Source organism: Stenella coeruleoalba, assembly GCF_951394435.1.
Source record: "Stenella coeruleoalba genome assembly, chromosome: 1".
Classification (NCBI taxonomy): Eukaryota; Metazoa; Chordata; class Mammalia; order Artiodactyla; family Delphinidae; genus Stenella; species Stenella coeruleoalba.
The window spans coordinates 140,705,596-140,729,936 of record NC_137169.1 but is presented as its reverse complement, the minus strand read 5'-3'; the positions used below and the strand labels follow the sequence as shown (position 1 = coordinate 140,729,936).

The 24,341-nt window shown below is 38.0% G+C and overlaps 2 long non-coding RNA genes across 3 annotated transcripts in view; both read left to right on the top strand.

Annotated features, from left to right (window-relative positions):
* The window catches only part of LOC307183099, a 169,705-nt gene extending 154,326 nt beyond the window's left edge, over positions 1-15,379 (top strand). For both annotated transcript variants that reach the window (XR_013827358.1, XR_013827359.1), the window contains 2 exons: positions 10,773-10,952; positions 15,100-15,379. This is a non-coding gene — a long non-coding RNA (uncharacterized lncRNA). The remainder of the gene's footprint in view (positions 1-10,772; positions 10,953-15,099) is intronic.
* An 825-nt stretch (positions 15,380-16,204) lies between these two features.
* LOC307183103 overlaps positions 16,205-24,341 on the top strand; it is a 31,707-nt gene continuing 23,570 nt past the window's right edge. The window contains exons 1-2 of the long non-coding RNA XR_013827361.1: positions 16,205-16,254; positions 24,106-24,176. This is a non-coding gene — a long non-coding RNA (uncharacterized lncRNA). The remainder of the gene's footprint in view (positions 16,255-24,105; positions 24,177-24,341) is intronic.

The window sequence follows — 24,341 nt, the reverse complement described above, 5'->3', positions numbered from 1 at the left end:
TGTAAGGGTGATGTATTTATTTCTTCTAAATACACAGAGTATCCCACACTTTTTTGGGATGTGGAGCAATTTGGAACAAAAATGTCTAATTAATGTCGATACTTGGCATAGACAAGAGGAAACCATTTATGGCTATTGTGAGGAGTCTTATAAGATATATCTAGGACAGTAGTTCTCAATGGGGGAGATTTTTCCCCATAGGGGACATTTGGTAATGTCTGGAGACATTCCGATTATCACAACCGGGCACTGTTACTGGCATCTAGTGGGCAGAGGCCAGGGATGCTGCTAGACTTCATACAGTACACAGGACAGCCCCTCACAGCAAAGAACTGTCTGGTCCCAGATGTCAATACTACCACTGTTGAGAGACCCCGGTCTAGGGGGACAAAATATTCATTAGCATGATAGTGTCAAGGTTCATTTTTTGCAAGGTACAGGGTTAATGTCATGTTAAGCAATCCTTTTCTCCAATGAGCTTAGAATGATGACTACCAAAACAAAAAAAGTGATGCTCCCCTTGGCAAATGTCCATGGTGCTTCTTCTGTAACTAGGAGGAAATCAGCTACAGCTCTCCATGATGGAGAGACTGAACTGGCATCAGAGTGCCCACCATCACCATTGACCATAGGACCAGAATCCTCCCCTTGCCATCAGGAGTCAAGCAATATCCAGGCCAAAGAATATTTTCAGTAGTATTTTGGCAAAAGCCAAAGTGCTATGGCTGACAGAATTAAAAAAAAAGAACACGAGGAGAAAATTTGTTAGGAATTTCCGTATGGGAGGGGGTGGGGTTGATACAAGACTAGAAGCTTTCATGGGTCTTTGGGAAAATGAGGGGATGATGAGGTAGAGAGACACATCTGGAAACTGGGACACATCCCTTGGGACTTTTCCCTTTTGAGTCACTCTTTGTGAAGGCTTAAGTTTCCAAGGCTTTTTTCCATGTATGTTACTAGAGAACAATTTATATAAAGTTGAAATGTCTCTTCATCCTACTTTGGGCTGGTTTTGAGATATAGCTACTCTTTCAGTAAAAGCACTTCTTCATGTCCAAGAGTGAAGAAAACCAGCAAGACAGGGAAGTTCTTGAGAAAGGAATGCGACCATTGGTGTACATCACTGCAAGGGTCCCTGTCCCAGCCCCTTGAGAAATGACTAAGGTTCTTGGCAGAGATGGTAGGACAATAGGACCAACAGACCAGTGACAGCAGATAATGAGCCTTCTGGAGAAGCAGTAAGACCCATTTTCCCCTTTTCTGATTGCCCTCCCCTACAATATTTCAGCAAGAAAAAAACAAATGGGAGTTATGCCACTTTGTCACCCGTACATGAGCATCAAGGGGCTAATTAGTATAAATTGATTCTTCAGGAAATGCTGGAAAAAGTGGACATGATCACAGAAATCACAAGCTCTCAACACAGGTTCCAGAAGGATTTTTATGACAGTTAAATACTTCGTATTCACATCATTCTGACCTTTGTCTCATTATTGATTGCATAGTACCTTTTCCTTGAAAAACTATTTTAGTCAACTTGGTCATTCACATAAAAAATTCCAAACCCTGATAGAACTCAAATTTCTTTATTTTCCCAATAGTCCATTTGGAATCATAGTATTTCAAGCCGGAAGGGAATTTGGAGACTGTATAGTAATAGGAAAATCTTTTACATATGAGGTAACTAACAAAGGCTCTGAAAATCAAGTGTGTTACCCCAGGAAATGCTGAGTCATCTTGTCCTTTTAGATCCTGACTTTCTGATTCATGTGGTCATTTTCCCACCTAGGGGTAAATTTCTCATAAGAGGAGTGATATAATCAAAGTTTCAGACCCGTGAAACCATCATTAGCCTTATATGTTTTTCCCAGTTGAAACATTGAATTTCATTGAACTTGCTGTGGTCAACACAAACTCTATTTCATCATTTGTGGACCCTCAGTTTCTTGCACTGATCCTTCAAAGCTGAATTAATTGAATCCAGCACATCCATTTTAGCAAGGAAGTTATAGAAAAGGTCTCTTACTATTCTCTAAGCATATTCCACTGAAGATATTTTTCCCTTGAAACAGATTTACACTTTTGGCACTCAAACCACATGTAATTACATTTAGTAGAATCCAGAGCAAGTTTAAAAACATTTGGAAGTGTTTCAAAGCAGACCTACCCCTAGCCTACATTAAATATCATCAACTATCAAACAATCCAGAAAAAGGAAATGCTACTAAGCAATATAAAAATTAAAAGTGTGTGGGGGGGATAAATTAGGAGTTTGAGATTAACACGTACACACTACTATATATAGAATAGATAATCAATAAGGACCTACTGTATGGCGTGGGGAACCCTACTCAATATACTGTAATAACCTCTATGGGAAAAGAATCTGAAAAAAGAATGGATATATGTATATATATATAACTGAATCACTTTGCTGTACACCTGAAATTAACACAACATTGTAAATCAACTATACTCCCATATAAAATAAAAATTAAATTAAAAATTAAATGTTGTCATAGCAAAAACAAACCAAAAAAAAAAATTGGAAGAAAAAAATGCCAACAGTGGTCATTGTTTTGGAAATTCATAAAACCAGAAGAAAGCCGGACAATTCACTTAACTCATCCCCATGTCTTTAGGCAAGGTTGCCCTAAATAGTCTGTAGAAAATGCTCAACTTCTTAGACAACCTATTTCAACCAACAGTATTTGGCACCAATTCCAGAGAAGTAACTGTTTTTAATACCCACTGTGGCTCACCCACTTGACACATTTAGCATTCTAAACAATTTTATAAAGGATATCTGTAACCCACATATAACAGAAACAGCAAAACAAGATCACCAGCAAAATGCAGCCATGTGACAACTTGGAGATAATGTAAGGCACTCAGTTTAGGATTTGTGCACACACACTGTGCATAGAACAATGGCTCACTGGAAATTGTCGCAGTTGCAGATCACCTGATGGGGACAGAAATTATTCAGGGCCATTAATAATCTCTGGGACATGTAGGTAAAAAATGCTCAAAAGTCATCAAAACAAATTCTCAAAAACTTAATGCCTCACTACTCCATTTATTATGGACATTATTTCATTTATTGTCCAGATAACTTAATGTCTTTATTTCTAACAGATTTGTTTTCAAATATGTTGATACTTTAGTTAGTGCTGAATGGTTTTAGTCACCCTAATATATCCTAAAGCCATGAACAATGATATCATTTTTTAGTCAGAATTTGAGTAAGAATTGTTATACAGCTGTGTATACTGGTCAATGGGGAGGACATTATAGAAGAATTGGGCAGGTTACTTTTAAAATATGCTTTTATTGATTAAAAATAAGTTTAAATGTAATTATTGAGCCCATCGTATTTCCCCTGTATTTTTCTTAAATTCACTTGCTTTTATATTTAACAATAAATCTCTTGCTTTCCGAAATAAACTTCATTGATTTTAAAATTCTTAATTAAGCTCTTTTTATATTTGTGACACCAAAGTACATTTGTAAAGGGTTGACTTTTGCACCTGATCCTTAGTGATAAATACAATCATATGAAGGCAAAAGAGGGGAAAATATGAGAATAGCAGTGCAGGCATTTTGAATTGATTGATACTAACTTCAAGTCCACCATCCCATTGCACAGCAGTAATGGGAATAGTTACAAGTCTCAGTTAAGTTACAATCCTAAGTTTTAAAAACGGAATTTGAATCATGCTAACCAAGCGAACTAATGAAGGGTGTGGGTGTGTGAACCAATTTGGCTTCAAGAAAAAGACCACATTTTCTTGGTTTTCTGGCCCCAATTGTCTTTATCTTATTCATATTTGATGATTAACAAGTCCACATTTTATCTGTCAACTTACTAATTGGATACTGCCACTTCAAACAAGAAAAAATAAAAGTTTAATGCAGTAAAAACATTTGCTGCATTGAAGATGTATCAAAAATATAATCATTCTGTTTTAACATTCACTTCCCTCAATTCCATGTTATGTCTTAACGTCAGTGACAGATGATAAAATTGTGTCTGTCTGCCACTTAAGCCTAAGATTTTATTGCTTCTTTCCAAAATGTTTAAGAGTCAAACATACTAATACATGGTGCTTGGCTAAGCTTTTAAGAGTGATCTCAGGGCTTCTCTGGTGGCGCAGTGGTTGAGAGTCTGCCTGCCGATGCAGGGGACACGGGTTCGTGCCCCGGTCCAGGAAGATCCCACATGCCGCGGAGCGGCTAGGCCCGTGAGCCGTGGCCACTAAGTTTGCACATCCGGAGCCTGTGCTCCGCAACGGGAGAGGCCACAACAGTGAGAGGCATGCGTACCGCAAAAAAAAAAAAAAGTGATCTCGCATTGTATTTGTATTAAGCCCAAAGATAGATTTCAACGTCAGTCAACAACTAATCAAGATAATTACTTTACCTTGTAGTAATCAAAGGTGTAATCTGAATTATATTTTGTTTTCCTATTTTTTGAAGAGCTAGCACTAAGGCAGCATATAAACCTGCCTTCTAGATTCCTAAGCTTTCTGGGTTGCCCTCACTGTTTATCCTTCATTACCTCTCCTGAACCTCCACTGAGCTTAGGCCCATGACAGCTGAGGAGAGGAAGCTACAAACATCCAGCCCAATACAAATTAAAGGTAAAAACTATTATCACAAGTGGAATTTTCCAGAAGCTGCTAACTTCCAGTGTTTTTTCAATTTTGAATAGGCTTATCTTCAAATCCGTTGCGAATAGCAAAGAAAATGAACTTTTATAGGATTATTCATTGAAGCAAGTCAAAGGAAGATGTGATTAAGACCCATTTCTCACCTTCTGTAGGCTTAACAATGGCCAAAGGTATCTACAAATTAAACACATGGTTAAGCGGTGGAATGTGTGTGTGTGTGTGTGTGTGCTTGCACACAGCTTGTGTTACCTCTTATTCTTTTCACCCTCTGTCCCTGCCGCCCCTGACTTCCTACCCTACACCCACCGCTGCCCCTGACCTTCCTCCTCCCCTTTCTCCTCCTCCTTCCTGCCGCACCCCTTCCTCCAAATAATTTCTTTTTATCTTTTTGTCGAATCGTAAAACACTGACTCTGCAGGATCAGACGAAATTGATTTTGTAATCATGCATTTAACGGAGCTGGTATAGGTAATCACTATCTATACTAGCTATGTGAGGTCCTTAGATTAATTGGGGACTGTATCAGGCAGATTAGCTACTTGCCAAATTTCTCATTTACCTAGATGTTCCTCAGATTGTGCCGCTTAAATAGAATTCCTGTTGGGCATTAGTCTTTACTTTCTCATACTGCATTAGGGAGGGAAATATTTTAATATCTTTTGCCTTGCTGATAAAGGGTTTTCCTTGTGAAAATGCTTTTTTTAACCTAGAGTCAAGCAGATTACTTAATGTTTACAACTGTGAAGGTTTAGTGATACTTCTGCTTTTTTTTTTTTTTTTTTTTTTTTGAGGTACGCGGGCCTCTCACTGCTGTGGCCTCTCCCGTTGCGGAGCACAGGCTCCGGACGCACACGCTCAGCGGCCGTGGCTCACGGGCCCAGCCGCTCCGCGGCATGTGGGATCTTCCCGGACCGGGGCACGAACCTGTGTCCCCTGCATTGGCAGGCGGACTCTCAACCAGTGCGCCACCAGGGAAGCCCACTTCTGCTTTTTAAAAGGAGGAAAGAACCTGAATATTTATTGTGGACTTAGCACAGTCTGGAGATCGGTGATCTTCATATACTATGTCATTTGGCCCTTATCACAACTGTCTGAGGCTGATAGTATTGCTTACTTTTTGCAGATGAGTAAACTGAAGACGAGAGAGGACCAATTGTCAGAGCAAATTCAGGCGCGTCTTTCAAGCTCAGGGTTTACTATCAATGCGAAGACCTTAGGTTTCTACATCAGGGTTCCTTTCCTTTCAATTCAATCAGTAATTGCGTTGCTTTTTGGAATTATTTTACTTTACAGTGCTTTTTATTTACCTCAGGCTAAGTTTACAAAGACAATTTTTATATATGCATTTATTTACTCAAAACATGTTTATGATATCATATCCATGATATGCCAGGCGCTGTGTTAGATGCTGTGGAATCAAAGTAAATAACTCCATTGCCACATGTAATTCTCCTGCATTCTGGTAAAGCCAGGCGTGTAATCGGATCACCGTGGTGAGGCGCCTGTGCAGACTCTCGCACCAACAGAAAGGCAAATCTTGGCAACATGCAGGAGTATCAGTCCTTGAAGTCCACATCCGTATTGGATTACTGACTTTCTGAGAAGTTCTGAGAGAGCCCCCTGGATACCCCTGGACCTCAGATCTCGGCTCTTTTCCCCCATAATGTGCTTTACAAACTGTTCACTTCCTTTCCCAAAGAAACAACAGCAGTGAGCCAACTTTGTGGCTAGAAGTCAGTCTGTTTCCCTAGCTTTGATTTCCTGTATAACTTCAGGCTGCTCACTTAACCTTTCTTTGCTTTGGTTAATTATTTGCACGATACAGGTAATAGCTACCTTAGGGGCTGCTGTGGGGCTTAATTAATTAAGGTTTATAACATCTTTGAAAATGTAGCATTGAAGCTACTAAGTAAGTGCAGATTATTATCATTATTAGCCTTGTCATCATCATCCTCCATCTATTTCTCGCGTAGCCAAGGGCAGTCTCCAAGAGGTGAATCATGGTGCTTGTCTTCAGGCCTGGCTCCATCTTCTAAGCTTGATTGCTTGATCTGAGAGTCTGACCCTAACTGCAGGCAATTAGAAATAGAGCAATTGAAATAAGTTGTCTGTCTCTGAAAAGACAAACCATCCCCAGCTTCCGCTTCCTTGACTCTGTTTCTGCTGCTAGTTGCCCAAATTTTCTTCTGCTTACACAATCATGTCTATGTATATAATACAATATGTAGAAACCCTCCTTAGCAACCTGACCTGGATCCCCTGGGAGTCCTGAGATCTCACCCCTCTAATTGTGTAAAGCAGGGGACTGAGACCGAGGACAGTGAGTCATAGATTCAAACTCAAAGTGTGAATGAGCCCATCTTTGGTTTAGCAGTTGAGGCTGTACCTGTATGCATAAGCCTGTTTGGAAAGAAAAATTACATTAAGCCACATAAACATTATTCTGAATAAGGTTATTTAGTAGCTGATTGCTAAATAGTTATTTGACTTATTTCAATCTGTTGTTTCTAAGAAAATGCTAATTATTACAAAAATTCAGTTATTTTAAATAGTGAAAAAATTTTACTTTTACTGATGCATTTCCTTGTGCCTTTTTTTTTTTTTTTACTGGACAACTCTTACATATTCTTCATGCTCAAATTCTTCCTCATTTAGGAAAACTCCCTATATCACTCTAGCCTGTGATGGATTTCCCTCTCCTGACTATGTGATAGACTTGTCTACATCATTTATTTAGTAATTATTCGCTGCTCTCTGACAATCTCCCATAGTTTTCTTTGACAACTTTTTCAGATGTTTATATCTCCTTTTTTCAATTACTTTACACAGTCCTTGTGGGTAATAAGAAAGGGGTGTACATCTGTGCATCCTCTGAAATGCCTAAGTTAGATCATTAGAAATGGGACTCAATGACATTTATTTTTTTCTTCACATTTATTTGAGGAAACAGCCCCAGACTTTATATCCAAGAGATTATTTGTCATTCCCACTGAATATTATGTCAAGCCTTCTCTACCCTTGTCCCTTCCTCCTGGGGACATGGCTAGACTACATTTTGTAGCATCTCTTGCAATTAGACTAGGTCATGTGATTGATGTTGGCCAATGCAATATGGTAGACATGATGCCATTGCCTGAAAAGGCCTATATGTATATTTCTCTTGCTCAAATCTCCCTGCTTGCCTGTACTCTCTTTATTCACTAGCAGCCTGAATAGATAAAACCCTAAGGACCTAGAGAAAGGCAGTGCCATAAGATGAAAAGACGGGTCCCCAAGCTACCACTTAGGGAAGAGTTTCCCAGGAGACTTATGTGACCTGGAAGACCTATGGTGGTCTGTTGCATAAGTGAGAAATAAACTTTCATTTTGATAAATCACAAAACTGGGGGGTCGTGTCCTACAAAAGCCTAGGTTGACTCATAAAAGTAACTTACAATCATCTTGTCCTTACTATATTCAAAACTGAACTCTTGTTTCTTTTTCCCCTTCATTCCCCAAATCCAGTGCTTCAGCAGTCTTATCCAACTTATTCTCAAAGTATATGAGAAAACACATCAGATCTGTCCATATCTCTCCATTTTTCCGTATCACCTCCATGATCTTACATTTCTCGTTATTTCTCATCAGGATTCTATAACTGCTTCTGCTGCTTCCCTTCTTACATTTTCCTTCTCTTCAGTCTACCCGCTACACAGCAACCAAACTCATCTGTTTAGAATACAACTTAGACCATCCACTCCCTTACTTAAAATCCTTCAATAGCTTACCATTGCACCAAAAATAATATCCAACTCCTAACCTTCACCTGCAAGATCCTGCATGTTCTGGCCTCTGCCTAGCTCACCAACCTCATCTCAGGCCACTTTCCAACTACCTACAAAGTCTAGTCACCTGGAATTATTTCAGTTTCTCTAACAATCTAAGTGTTTCTCTCTTCCAGTATCTTCACCCATGCTCTTCACCCATGCAGATTACCTTGTTGTGAAGGTTTTTCTCTTTGTTCCTCACACAGCCAGTTCCTTCCTACCCTTCAGATCACTATTTCAATATCGCTTCTTCAGACGGGTTTTGTTTGTTAACAATATCTAAGGAAAGTGTCTACCCTTCAATATCTTTTATTGCAGTATTTTGCTTTTTTCCATGTTAGCAATTACCAGAATTTTAAATTTCATATTTATGTAGCACATACAAACCTCAGGTCACAAGTTCAAAAGTGTAAGAATCATAGCTGTATTTTCCATAAATGGATGCAATTTCCTTCTCTATTCTATTTCAAGACCCCGTTCCATTTGTATATTGGTTATGATATAGGTTCCAGATGCTATAACAAAGAACCAAAAAACAGTGATTAGCATAGCTTTGTTAAACTTAGTGGGTCTCGTATATTACAATTTTTATTTCTCTCTCCTTTTATAGTCTGGGGATAAGCAGTCCAAGACCGATAAGGCAGTTTTGAAATATCAGGGATCCAGGCTCTTTTTCTGTCACTCTGCCTTCCTCATGATGAGTCTTCCACACCTGGGTACATGATACATGATGAAATGTAAGTTGGTGTGGTAGGCAAGGGCAGTGCATAGCTGAGGAAAAAACTAGGGGGAAAATAGCTCTGGGCTGCCAATTCCTGTGGCCAGTGGATGCTCTTATATCAACAAGGTCTTTAAAGGTTTCTAAAAGAGGTGAGATTTAGAAGGAGATAGACATTTTGGTATAAGATGTAGAAAAGGATGAAGAAAAGGAGAGGTTAAGTAAGTATAATGACAGTGATCAAAAATCCATACTTTGTTTTTCTCCCTCCCAGTTTTGATATATGGTAAAAAAACTAAAAATGCTATAGTAATAAGTACATGTAATATATTAAGAAATATTAATATAGGAATAGGTAATAAGTATAAAACAGTAAAAAGTACCTAATTACAACAGAAATGAAATTAGATGTGATTACAAATACATGAAATGACTACCAAGTCCAAGCTCACACTGCTCGCTGCACGACAAGCCAATAAATTGAGACAAGTTGTTGGGACAAGGAATAGAAACTTTATTTGAAAAGCCAACAGACCAAGAAGATGGTGGACTAGTGTCCCAAAGAACATCCCTGTATTAGAATTCAACCTTCTTTTATATTAAAAAGGGAGGAAGTAAAGTCAAACATTTTCTGGTTCCGGTCAGCCTCCAGAGGGGATGCGTTAATTTTTTCCTTCCTGCAGTCATTCACAGGTGGGCCTGGTCGGGATGTTTCCTGTGAGCTAAACAAAGGTATTTTAGTTTAACACTCATTACCTGCAAGGAAGGGTTCCCAGAGATGGGTCATTGTGTATAATTTAAGCTTATAGGCAGCATCACTTTAGTGATCAACTTGTAATAAAATACAAAGGTTCTTCCCTATTACAAAATGATGAAAAATCAGGAATATACGTGGAATACGGAAAGAATCATTTTACGGAAGGAATGATTCTGAGCAACAAAGAATAACTTAGCCTGGAAAAAGGACTGGACTTCAAAAATCAACAGGGCTTCCCTGGTGGCACAGTGGTTGAGAGTCCGCCTGCCGATGCAGGGGACACGGGTTCGTGGCCTGGTCTGGGAAGATCCCACATGCTGTGGAGCGGCTGGGCTCGTGAGCCATGGCTGCTGAGCCTGCGCGTCTGGAGCCTGTGCTCCGCAACGGGAGAGGCCACAACAATGAGAGGCCCGCATACTGCAAAAAAAAAAAAAAAAAAGAAATCAACAATTTTTTTCTGCCAAAGATAGACAAAGATTGTGGCTGAAAGTCAGGTTTTAAGTATCTGGCTAGAAGATTAGCATCAAAGTCACAGATCTAATATTAATTGAAGAAAAGGCTTGGAGTTTGTTTGAGAATTTGAAGTCTTTGTTGATAGTGCTGTGGTGGAAACTTTCATCACAAAAGTTACATAAATTCAAGGAGAGTGAGTTTGAATCCACACAATTGGCAAGATACCACATCTCTCAAGTTTTGTTTTTGTTTTATTTTCTGTGCTGTATTATCTCTACTTAGCCACAAAGAGCTCTCCATCCCTATCACTTAAAGATCATTTCAACCACTGCTCTGTTTGGCCACCATTCTCTTTCTCTCTACAGCAATGGTGATGTGGACACCTTTCCCTTGGTTAAGAGAAATCCATGGTTTGTTGTGTTTGCCAAGAACAAAAATGTTGGAAATCCAGATTAGCAGAGCTGTCACCATTGACGTTTTTCACATCAACCACATCCAAAGGGCCAGGATATCTCTCTGTTGGTGATCACATCAGTTCTTCCCAGGTCAGTACCACCAGTCGCCAAACCCAAAGACAAAGCCATCGTGTGCTAAGGTAACAGATGTGATATGCCAACTTAGATTCAACAGAACAGTTTTAATGTTCACATTAAATTAATGCCGTAAATTTGAATTTTTATTGCATTTTAGTGTTTAAAATAGACTTTTAAAGTTTAATTTGGCTTTATTATGATAAAAATGTATAAATGTAAAAGAGCCTATACTTAGTTTATAGTTAGTACGATGTGATTCACATATGGGTATTCCCAGACTTTCCCAGCAAACTATTTGCTCACTTAACTTACTTCTGTTCCCTACTCTCCCCCACACTCCAGAGGAGGGTCTGCTTTTGAGCAGATAAATGGAAAAGACAATACCATGGTGGTGAAGCCTAGCAGACTTGGCCCATCAATCATAATGAACTACTGCATGCAGAATTTAGTTACTTTATCTCCTGTCAGGGCATACTTAAGTCTGTTCCTTAAGAAAATTTTGAGGGGGAGACATTCTCTCACCTGGGGGGACCGGTGGATGGACAGAGAGCAAGCCCACTGGTCAGCTTGTCCAGCATCCAATACCCTGGGGCTACTACCTGCTTCAGGTGCCCCTTTGGCCTACAAACTGTGGCTCTATAGGGGCAAAATGAATGTGAGAAGTTTTATAGCTTTGGAGAATTCATCAGAGGGGAAATAATCTACCTAGTGTTTTCGAAAATAGACAAAAGGTCTATTTTAGAGAAAGTTACACAGTGGACATTATGTCAGCATGGAGGAAAGAAGTATAGTGGGTTTAAAAGCTTTCAAGTGTTAATATTTCATACGGAAGAGCTTAAAGCCATCTTATTCTCTCTGGACTTAAGGACAAGAGGAGCCTCTGTTGTTGGACAGAAAGGCTCCTTTAGTTTGATACGACTGGAGCATCAGGCATTTATGATGAGAGCCCAGGGAGGAGGCTAAGAGTTAGTGAGGAAGCCAGGTCAGGAGGGACCAATATTCAATCCTGAGTAGCCGTACAGTTTTTGCTAAATCTCAGTGTGACAGTTTGTGTGAATGGAATATCCAGTAAGTATCTTTCACTCAATATTTATTTATAATCTCTTGAGTTTCCTTTTTAAGTTTCCTCCATTATTCCCATGCTTTATGCTTATTTTTTTTTCTAAAAAATAAAACTAAATTTTGTCAGAGGAAGGATTTCATTTTCTTGCCAATAAAAAGAAAAATCTTGAACCTTCTAGTACAATTTCATTAATAGTGAACTATAGAATAATATGTTAATTTTCATCTAGTTTTTTTTAATGTACAAAGACCAAATTGCTAATTAAAAGTTCCTAAGCATGCAAAACTTAAATACCAAGATTATTAGTTTATTAATAGAATAAACCTTGTAGTAATTTTCAGATCTCAGAGTCATTTATTACCTTCTACCACAAAGGGCTAAATATAGAATTTCCTTACTCCTATAGGAAAAATGGATAAATGATTCAGACCACACATGAAGAATAGTTTTGCTGTGGTTTTTAGGTATATTCCCACATTTAATGATAAAAACAGAAAGTAATTTAAGAACATTTTCCATGTGTATTCCAAGTGGAAGATACCGTGTCCCCTATACAAAAGAGCCAGCAGTTACTAATTCTGAAGTGGGCAGTTAATTCATATCTATGTGTACAAAAGCTCATGGGGTGTCCGGGAACACAAACACACACTCAGTGAGCCTACCAGAAATTTTACATTGTTTTTATTTGTGCAGTTTTTCAAATGCAGTATATTCCGCTAGGAAGAACTGTTTTCCCCATGGTTTCTGCATACAAATTGGATCAAGGCAGCCATTTGATTCCACTCAAAGGACACACACACACACACACACACACACACAAAATGACCAAACAACACAGGTGCATAAAATCATGTGAATTCTCCAGCACTGTTTGACACATAAGAAAACGCTCTGAAGTACATATTACATCAGCATTTTCCCAATACTGCAAATGCAATTCATCAAGTGGGACGTATCTAGGAAGGATTGGATGTGTCTGGAGAGAGGCAGGCAGTTGTTTCTTATGAGTTGCTATCAGTTCTCTCTCTGTTCTGAAAAATGAAGATTATTTCTCAGGCCCATTAGATGTACATATCTTGACTATGAATTCAGTTGCTGTTTCCAAAACAATTCGCTTTTTTGAAGGGGGACAAGAACTTCAATTTTCTCACCCTCTTTTCCATTCCACCCCACTCCACTATTATGACCACTAGTAAATGAAGCCAGACAGTGAAGATGTTTTGAAAGTGTTCCATCTTTGACAAGGTAAAATAAAATATTACATGATTATGTATCACAAATGAGATTTTGATTGTGGCCACACAACTCAAAATGGTTCTGTTTTCACTCTTTGTCTCTTATTTGTATTGCTCTCCAAGGCACAAATAAGAGAGTGAAAAGAACAAACAGCTTTCCAGGAGGATTTTTCAAGAATTTCAACCAAAGATCTAAAAGATAATAGCAGAAATCAGATTCAAAAGAAACAAAAAAGGGAGAGATCATAGAATGTTCTGGAAAAACAATTGAAGACTGTGGTCATCTACAGGCTACAGCAAAGATTGGGTAGGAAGCTGAGAAGTAGCTCACATTGTTCAAGGGAGCAAATAAAAGTTTTGTAAACAGGTGTCATTCATTGGGAATTTTAGGAAGCTCTAGGACTGATTGAGATGGTTTAGGCATTAGATCACTTTTCCATGAAATGATTCTAGCAGCTTTCAAGATGTGAGAGATGATATATTATTTTTGTATAGAAGCAAACTCTGATTTATTGAGGAGAGTATAGGTTAGGAAAGTGACCACCCATGCTTTCTTTTTTATCTTCTTTTCCAGATGTATTTTGCGTTTGTATTCTGTTGCTCTAATGAACTGGAGTATAATTTTGCAAATTTTTGCCCCCATGATAACATACGATGTTTATATAAACCCTAAAGCACCTTTTAGACCTTAAATGACAAATTTGCATCAAAATCTAGTTAGGAAGGAATAGTCATTGTTAGTAAATAATAATTCATTGAATTCATCTAGGAGAGTGTTTTGTTTTTATGGGTCTTCCCTGATTATTAGTATAGAAAACTTTAAAAAATTTTATTGAAGTGTAGTTGATTTACAACGTTGTGTTAATTTCTTCTGTACAGTAAAGTGACTCATAGATATATACATTCTTTTTCATATTCTTTTCCATTATGGTTTATCACAGGATATTGAATATAGTTCCCTGTGCTACTATAGAAAATTTTAATTTTCAATCTATGAGGCAGAAAGTTAAACAGTCATAAGCAAATTAAATAAGTTCAAATAAGGCCAAGATGGAACTGAAGTTTGGTCAGTTTAATTTTTGGCTACTCTTCAATTTAGTTTAAACCACAGTTATCACTGATCCGTTCAGTTGCATAACTCATTCTACTGAAGAATGTTCGTCTCTCCCATGCCACACAAGTAGAGCTGGCTGGATTTTCCCAGAAATGGGGATGCTAAGGAGAGTAATGTGGGCAGGGTCAAGGTCTAGGATAAAATACTTCTACCATGAAATATGCCACAAGAACAAAGGTGGAAACCTTCTGATCTGTTCCACAGAATTATTCTTCTTAAAATGTAATTAGCATATGATTTTATTGACTGTGTACTTGAGATTAAAACTGCAGATACGTATTATCCTATATGAAAAAGAAGTGCTTCTTATTTTGGTCAACTTGATAATGTATCCCTAATGTTCTAGAAAAACTCTTTGGAATCCTGGTGCCTGGAAATGAGAAACATACCTAAGCTCTAAATTTCACATATACTTAGAACATTCAGGGTAGAAGAGATCAGTTTCATTTGAAATTCTTTCTCAATTTAGTTGACAGCACTGGGGTATCATTTGACTTGCATGTTCTCAGCATATATTGGGCAGTTACTGGGCTAAATGAGGTGAAGGAGGAGTTCATGGTAAAATATCCCTGCCCTTGAGCAATGTATAAACATGTGTATTCTTAGAAGCTTTGTTAACATAGGACAATGTGCTGGTACATTTGTAACTCACTCAAATATTCTAGCAAACAAGATGTCACAAAGTTATATAGTATTCTCATGGCACAAAAATGTAGACATTTATGATGTGTTGTTTTATGTTTTCAGTGGATTGTTCCATAATAATTGCTGTGTGTGGGTAGCTGTGGTGAATTAGCATTGAACAGAGGGTAAGACATTTTCCTCTTCCTCCCATCCCGATAAGCTAACTCCACCTTGCTACCCAGGCTGGTCTGCAAGGTTTATTCCCACAAGACTTTTCCCTTGACAAATTCGCACTTGCTGTCTTTGATTTGAAGCTCCAACAATCACCTGAGACATATTGTTTCACTTCTGTATCCCGCTTAAGTGCCTGTCTCATAGTAAACTCCCAATAAATAGTCACAGAAAGGAGAGAGGAGGAGAAAAGGATGAAAGGAAGAGAGGGAGGGAGGGTTCTATGTTCTGTGTACATTGTGGTCACACTGAATACTGTGTGTAGTTCAAATAGTCATAGATCTCTCCCTGTGTTGTTGGTTGACATGTCCTGTTCTTAAGGTGACTAGAACAAACAACCTGCAACTAGGGAGCCAGTCACCATTTCAAAGATCAAATTCCAACAAATATCTACCTGTCCGATTCACTGTTGCATGCTCCATAAAATTTGGTGTTCAGAGCATTTGAACTTTACTACCTCAGGTCACTTTTTAATAATTTTTCTTTAAAAGGAGTACATCTGGGCTTCCCTGGTGGCACAGTGGTTGAGAGTCCGCCTGCCGATGCAGGGGACACGGGTTCGTGGCCCGGTCTGGGAAGATCCCACATGCCGCGGAGCGGCTGGGCCCGTGAGCCATGGCCGCTGAGCCTGCGCGTCCCGAGCCTGTGCTCCGCAACGGGAGAGACCACAGCAGTGAGAGGCCTGTGTACCGCAAAAAAAAAAAAAAAAGAGTACATCTTTTTTGACTACTGAACACTAGGTAACTGCGTAATTTCAGTGTTCAGGGTGGTTTCATGCTTAGATCCTAGATTGATTGAGAACGATGCTTATATCATGTTTCTGTGACATAGATGTACGCCCGTAAAGGCAGTCCCACCAACTGGAAGGAAATAAGGAAAAGAATCTAGTTATGAAAATATTAGGTGATTGAGGAGGGGAGGGAATCTAAGACATGAGCAACTCACTCTCTACTCTCTTCCTGCACCTACTGCGGGTCTGTTTGCAGGGGACCCGCCCATCTTATTCCTACCACAGGAAGCCCACCTACACATCTGGCAGCTGACAAGGTGAGTAGAGTACTCAGGGCTCTGTGAGTTATGCACTACATAAGCGTGGGCCCTCTACTCACTGTGGAAGTTTTTTGTTTTAATTTTTATTAGAGTATAGTTGATTTACAATGTTGTGTTGGTTTCAGGTGTACAGCAAAGTGAATCAGTTATACATATACATATATCCACTCTTTTTTAGACTTTTTTCCTATATAGGCCATTACAGAGTATTGAGTGGAGTTCCCTAAAAAACTAAAAATAGAGCTACCGTATGATCCAGCAATCCCACTCCTGGGCATATATCTGGAGAAAACTATAATTCGAAAAGATACATGCATCCCAATGTTCATTGCAGCACTATTTACAATAGCCAGGACATGGAAGCAACCTAAATGTCCATCAACAGAGGAATGGATAAAGAAGATGTGGTACATATATACCATGGAATATTACTCAGTGATAAAAAGAACGGAAATAATGCTATTTGCAACAACATGGATGGACCTAGAGATTGTCATAGTGAGTGAAGTAAGTCAGACAGAGAAAGACTGTGGAAGTTTTGGCTCCATTCATCATGTTGCTGGGGAAGATCAGCTGGCTGTCCGCTGAGTGGTCTCTTAGGCCAGCATTTCCGGTAGTGAATTCTCCTTTGCTAGGCAACTGGTCCTCAAACTTTTAATATCAGAAAAGTTATCTTGCTAATATTTCATAGTTTAGTGGACTCAGGAGATATGGACAAATGCTCACACAACTTCCAAGACAAGCTTTAAAATATTACCAATTGTTAAATATAGCAAGTAATGTGACTATCACATGGACCCAAGGACCAAGATATATGCTGTGACACGATGGCACATTCTGTCCCTGAAGTCAAAACACATATAAAGCCAAATTTGTTATCAGAATTGTGCTTAATTAACATGGGATCAGAAAATAGCAAATTAGCTGTATGATTCAAGGGGCTGATACCTTCCAACTAGTAATATTAGATATATCTGTTTCCACAGTGTTACATATATAGTTGGATGGAGGAATGAATAGACAGACAGATAAACACATATACATAGATAGATATAGATACACACATTCATATGTATTATACACATAAGTATATATTATATATACACATACATTCACATGTGGATAGATAGATATAGATGTAGATATAGACATAGATATAGATGATCTAGATATAGATAATAGATATGTAGAGAGAGATATATCTCCATAGGATCAGAACATGGAATCGAATCTATGGGCCAAATAACTTGTCTTCATTTGGGTAGAGATTGGAAAAGTACTAGCAGTCAGTAGCACACTTTAACTTGGGAAAGAGGAGGACTGACTTTTGCCCTGAGCCCTCAATTTAAAAGGCCCCATTCTGAACTTCTTATCCATATTCATTGGGCTTGGAGTCTGTGAGGCCATCTGGAGTTCATGCCCACCCAACGTTCGAGACAGCGCTCCAGGTATTAAAAACTCCCAACTTCCCTGCCTAATTGTCCCTGAGCCTACTTCCAGGTCTCGCAAGGGCCTCTTGCCTAGGTCTGTCCTCCTGAGGGTGGTCTCTGCCACTGCTACACACAGCACTAGATCCCAAAGAAGTCAAGGGGTGAACAGAGCTTAGAGAGTGTGGACTGAGACACGCACACCGGTGTGCATGAGGCCTCTTTTGGTGCAATTGGAGCAAATTTGGAAATAGAAGGGGTCGGGGTGGTGGTCCTGTCATAGGTTCAGGACTGGGGAGGAGAAGCTAGATGTCCCTGCCCTGCCAAGTTGCAGCTTGGAGTCCTAGGGGTACCAGAATTATAAATTCAAACCTACCCTGGAGGTCCTTATGAAGGTGTATTTTGTCAAGATAGAAGGTAGAAAATATTTAATCTAATAGCGTGTTAACCTGATTTATCTTGCCCAGGGTCCTGCAGATTCCATCCTGTTTTTGAACCTTAACCCCCTTTTCCTTCATTTCTAACCATTTTTCTCAGATATATTAATATCTAGTTTTTTCCTTAGATATATGAATATCTAACTTTTCTTGTCCATTTTATTCAGTGCTGCATCTCCAGTGTCTAGAACAGTGTCTGACACATGATAGATGCTCAGTAAATATTGATTAAATTAATGAATAAATGCTAATATAATAAATCCAGTTTAAGTCTAAACATAATTATATCATGTCAGGGAGACTTGGTTATTATGATGGAATTATAGTTCAACTTGTATGGTGGAAAGTTATTCATGACATTAGCATTTTACAAACAGATGTAAGATCTTAGGTGTCATATTGATCTTTTCCCAGGTTAATTTGAAATTGTCTTTTCTTCTTTTTTTCCTTTTCTTTTCTTTTTTTTTTTTTTTATGAGAGAGATTTTTTTCCCTTAAGGTTGATAAGTTTGAAGGAGAGCTTATGAGAAGTTAGGTGAAAACTGAGGGTAGGAGAGAAATTCCTCGTCTCCCCCAAATGAAGTAAATTATGCCTTAAAAGATCAGAGTCAGGGACGTTCTGGATGCTTCTTCCAGCAGCTTCCTGTGTAAAATGTCAGGTAAGCAAAAACAAAACAAAAAGGCTATTCTGAAGAAGCAGTGCCTCATTGGACAATCTGAATGATTAGTAGAGTATAACCAGATCTTGGAAGTAGAGACAGAGATATAATACATGAGGAATTGAGAAACAATATTTGTATCAGTTACCTAAGGCCAGTTGGATAACAGGGAGATTATCTGAACAAAATAATATCTTTAAATGGACAGAATAATATTTATCTCCCTTTCTGTTATAAGCCATTGTGTCTCCTTTATTTTTTTAACATCTATATTGGAGTATAATTGCTTTACAATGGTGTGTTAGTTTCTGCTTTAGAACAAAGTGAATCAGTTACACATATACATATGTTCCCATATCTCTTCCCTCTTGCGTCTCCCTCCCTCCGTCCCTATCCCACCCCTCTAGGTGGTCACAAAGCACGGGACTGATCTCCCTGTGCTATGCGGCTGCTTCCCACTAGCTATCTATTTTACATTTGGTAGTGTATATATGTCCATGCCACTCTCTCACAACTTACCCTTCCCCCTTCCCATATCCTCAAGTCCATTCTCTACATCTGTGTCTTTATTCCTGTCTGTCTCCTTTAAATGTTACTTGGCATTGGCGTGGGAAAGAGCCTAGTAGATGAAGAAGAGCCACAGAGTTATGGTCTTGTGTAACTTCTTACCAGTCCCTTTAAATAGTTCTTATGTGACGTGGTGTTTCAACTCATCCTAGACTTTGTCAGTGGGTACATTATAAATCTCCTTTTACCCATTAAGATATTAAACGTGCTCTAGATCAGTCTAAGTATAAATAGTACATGACAATCTTATCTGAAGCATGGAATCAAGATTGTATTTGTTCTTTAATTAAATTTGGTCAAAGAGCTAGGGTCAGACATCCACTCAAATATGAAAAATCATTCAAGAATCAGAGCTGTCAAAATATCAAATGACTATGAGATTCATCCATCCTTATTGTTGTGTGAAACAATAGTTCATTCATTCTTATTCAGCTGTGAGAATATATTATAATTTATGTATCCATTCTACTGTAAATGGACCTTTGATATTTTCAACTTAAGGCTATTACAAATAGGACTGTTATGGATATTCTTAGCCTTTAGTGCACATATGGACACCTTTAGATTTGGTATATGCTTAGGAAGGAGTACAATTTCTGGGTCATAGGGTGAGTTTATGTTTATTTTTACTAGATAATACCAAACAATATTCCAAAACATTTGTAGCAATATTTACTCCCACAAAAACTATATGAGGATGAAAGAAGCCAGGCACAATAGAGTACATACTGTACGACTTCATTTTATATAAAATTCAAAACCAGGCAAAACTAGCTGATGTTGGCAGATAGTGGATAGTGGTTATCTCCAGGAATGAATTGAAGGGGAAAGAAACCGAAGGGCGTTTCTTGGATGCTATTAATGATCTATTTCTTGGTAATTAAAATGGAGAGTTCATTACAACTGCATCAAAAAGAATAAAATACTTAGGGATAAATTTAGCCACGGAGGTGAAAGACCTGTACACTAAGGACTATAAGACATTGATGAAAGAAATTGAAGAGACAAATAAGTGGAAAAATATTTCATGTTCATGAATTAGAAGAATTAGTATTGGTAAAATTGTCCATACCACCGAAAGCAATCTACAGGTTCAATGCAATCCCTTTCAAAATATCAATGGCATTTTTCACAGAAATTGAGAAATAATCCTAAAATTTGTATGGAACCACAAAAGACCCCAAATAGCCAAAGCAGTCTTGAGAAAGAACAAAGCTGGTAGCATCTTGCTCTCTGATTTCAAACTCTACTACAAAGCTAGAGTAATCAAGCCAATTTTGTTTGTTTTTTGGCATAAAAGCAGACACATAGATCAATGGATTAGAATAAAGAGCCCCAAACTCAACCCATGCATATATGGGCAATTAATTTATGACAAAGGAGGCAAGAATACACAACAGGGAAAGGACAGAATCTTCAATAAAGAGTGCTGGGAAAACTGAACAGCCACACGCAAAAGAATGAAACTGGACCATTAATTTACACTATACACAAAAATCAACTCAAAATACATTAAGGGCTTGGACATAAGACTTGAAGCCACTAAATTCCTATTTAGGCAGTAAGCTCCTTGACAGCTGTGTTAATGATGATTTTTTTTTTTAATTTGACACCAAAAGCAAAGGCAACAAAAATAAACAATTGGTACTACATCAAACTAAAAAGCCTCTGCAGAGCAAATGATACCATCAATAAAATGAAAAGGCAGCCTGTGGGATGGGAGAAAATATTTGCAAAACATATATCTTATAAGGGGTTAATATCCAAAATATATAAGGAACTCATACAACTCAATAAGAGAAAAACCAGCAATCTGAGTAAAAAATGGGAAGAGGAACTAAATAGACATTTTTTCCAAAAGAAGATGTATAAAGTTACCAACAGAAACATGAAAAAGTGCATAATATCACTAATCATCAAGGAAATAAAAATCAAAACCACAATGAAATGTCACCTCACACCTGTTAGAGTGGCTGTTATTAGAAAGACAAGAAAAAACAACTGTTGGCCAGTATGTGGAGAAAAGGAACCCTTGTGCACATTTGATGGGAATGTAAATTGGTGCAGCCACTGTGGAAAAAAGTATGGAGATTCCTCAAAAAAATAAAAAATTAGAACTACCATATGATCCAGCAATTCCACTTCTGCGTATTTATCTTAAGGAAACAAAAACACTAATTCAAAAAGATAGCTGCATCTTTTTGCAGCATTATTTACAATAGCCAAGACAAGTAAACCACCTAAGCATCCATCAGTGGATAAATGAATAAAGAAAATGCATCATATATATAAATATAATGGAATATTCATTATAATGAATTATATTCATCAGTGAAATATAATGATATATATGTATATATATAATATTCCACCATATTTATGATCCATCATGTATATATGATGGAACATTATTCAGCCATTGAAAATAAGGAAATCCTGGCATGTGCAACAACATGGATGAAACTTGAGGGCATTATGCTAAGTGAAGTAAGTCAGAGAGAGAAAGACAAATAGTGTATGATCTCACTTATATGTGGATTCTTAAAACAAAACAAAGCAAAACAAAACTGAAGTCATAGGTACAGAGAACAGATTAGTATTTGCTGCAGGCAGGGAGTGCGTGGTGGGCAAAATGGGTGAAGAGGATCAAAATATACTTAAGCAACAAGGATTTACTGTACAGCACAGGGAATTATATTCAATATCTTGTAATGGAATATAATCAGAAGAAATAACTGAATCACTGTGCTGTACTCCTGAAACTAACACAATATTGTAAATCAACTCTACTTCAATAAAAAAGTACAGGGCTTCCCTGGTGGCGCAGTGGTTGAGAGTCCGCCTGCCGATGCAGGGGATACGGGTTCATGCCCTGGTCCGGGAAGATCGCACATGCCGCGGAGCGGCTGGGCCCGTGAGCCATGGCCGCTGAGCCTGCGCGTCCGCAGCCTGTGCTCCGCAACGGGAGAGGCCACGACGGTGAGAGGCCCGTGTACCGCAAAAAAAAAAAAAAAAAAGTACAAACTTCCAGTTATAAAATAAATGTCATGGAGATGTAATGTACAGCATGGTGACTATAGTTAATAACACTATAGTGCATATTTTAAAGTTGCTAGGAGAGTAGATCTTAAAAGTTCTCATCAGAAGAAAATAAAATTGTAACTATGTGAGGTGATGGATATTAACTAGACTTTGTGGTGATCATTTCACAATATATACAAGTATTGAATCATATTGTACACCTGAAACTAATATTATATGTCAATTATACCTCAATAATTTTTTAAAATAAATCAAGTAGACAGATGATCCTTAGGAACAAAAAAAAGTTCATATTTTGAACATTCATCAAGCTGTACACTTATGATTTGTGAAATTTTTGTATGTTTTTATAAACTCGGTAAAAGGCTCTTTAAAAATATATCTATTAAATAAGCTGCTTTGCTTATTTAAGGAATGAGGAAACTAATCCTCATTTTAAGCATTGGTTAGACAAATAGTTGGTAGGAAATTTAAACATTTTACAGAAGATTGGATGAAGTGACTTTTGGTTATGTAATATTTTGACTCTTAGGTTATGTAATTTTCTGATGCTAGGCTAAAATTTCCAGTATCTTCAATCATTCTTCAGATAACTTGGTTTCATGTCCATCCACCATCATGACCAATTTCTTCTGAAGGCAAATGGTCCAAGAACAGATCCATCAGCTTTTTTGTTCTAATTGCCACATATTATCCTCAGATTTTATGAAGTTTCACTGAAGTGTTTTGGTACTTCTGCTGTGGGTCTTTGTCAGACAGTCCCCAGTAGCAGAAAACTGGAGCCCATTCACCCTTCATGTTGCCCACTTCTCTCCCTCATTTTCCAAGCTGTGCCCACTGTTCAGTGTTTTGGGGCTGCTGTTGACATGTTGTTTTCTATTTCAGTCCTTTTGGTTCTGGGCATGTGAAGGGAATACTAACAAATACTAAAAAGAAAAGGAGGAGTGTAAAGGCAGGCAGAAAAAGAAAGTCCTTTCTTACAAAAGGAAGCTAGAAGTAATTTGATGGAGGAGGTCACAGCAGAGAATCCAAAGAATGGGATTCATGAGATAAAGTGACTCTCAGTGAGAACAAAGTGTGACAGAGGAAACTCAGTCCTCAAGAGGTCCTGGTAAACTATAAATATGGAGCACAACTAAATTTTAAGATCTTGCTTGGAAGCTACTAAGAAAAATTAAAATATAGACAGTCTATATCAAAAACAAACAAACAAAAAAAGAGTTTAGGAAGCTTCTTGAAGATTTATTCACAGAAAAAAAGCAATTTATCCCTTTATGTTCAGGTTGGGGTTTAAAAGATGCCATCCATTTCACTAGGTGCCACTGAATACCTGGAATACAGTTTCTATTTATATATATGTTTGACTATTCCTGTCTTGCCTTCTATGAGGCCTTCCCATATCCGTAGTTACCTATTTTTTGTGTGCCTTAAATGGATTTCTGTCACTTGGAACCAAAAGAATACTAGTACTCAAATTGGCAAATATTTAAAGAAAAACAGAACTTTGGAGAAAATATGGAACTAACTCGTGAGGACTGGGAGCAGTGAGTATTTCCCCATTCTAGGATCAGAATGAAAAACAATTAATTTTTGGTAACGATTACCTGATTTCTCTCTTGGGATTGGATAGTATGCTCTTTGAGGCTGAAAGTTTAAGAATTTTGTGGGAAATTATTAGATTATCAGAGTTACTGAATATTTCTCATGGCCTCCATAGACATATTTCAAGAGGGCAAGAAGTTCCTGTCCAAGGTTACTTTGCTGAAAAATAGAATCGGAAATAACAGGGTAAGTATATAACTTTGTTATAAGGAAGATCTTAAAGTGCTTAAGAACAGATCATCATTGGCTTTCTGAGCTGCAATATTAGTATAGTGTTTTTTTAATAGACTCTGCTTCTGATGCTAAAGATAACACAGGGTTACAGTTTAAAATATAAATACACAGAAAAAG